The 243-nt window shown below is 46.9% G+C and overlaps 1 long non-coding RNA gene across 2 annotated transcripts in view; it reads left to right on the top strand.

Moving 5' to 3' along the window:
• Positions 1 to 243, top strand: part of LOC116699613 (uncharacterized) — a 61,459-nt gene that overhangs the window by 7,673 nt on the left and 53,543 nt on the right. The window lies entirely within an intron of this gene.

Here is a 243-nt window from a genome sequence, read left to right as displayed (position 1 = left end):
TGGGTGAGCTAGAGGTCGCCCCAGGCACACAATCTTCTAACTGTATACAAACTGGGAACTATATTCTCAGAAAGGCAAAGCACTGCTACTCAGACTACTCCTCAACGCGGGGCTTCTCAGGTGCAGCAAGCAAATCACTCCGCACCAGGAACAGAGAGTAGCAGTGCTTCACCTTTCTGAGATTAATATGTATGTACAGTATACGTTAGAAGAGAACCCACACGGAGATGAGAAGGTTATGTA

This window comes from Etheostoma spectabile, chromosome 12 (genome assembly GCF_008692095.1).
Source record: "Etheostoma spectabile isolate EspeVRDwgs_2016 chromosome 12, UIUC_Espe_1.0, whole genome shotgun sequence".
NCBI lineage: Eukaryota > Metazoa > Chordata > Actinopteri > Perciformes > Percidae > Etheostoma > Etheostoma spectabile.
The sequence above is the reverse complement of the archived record's forward strand: the minus strand, read 5'-3'. Positions and strand labels throughout refer to the sequence as shown.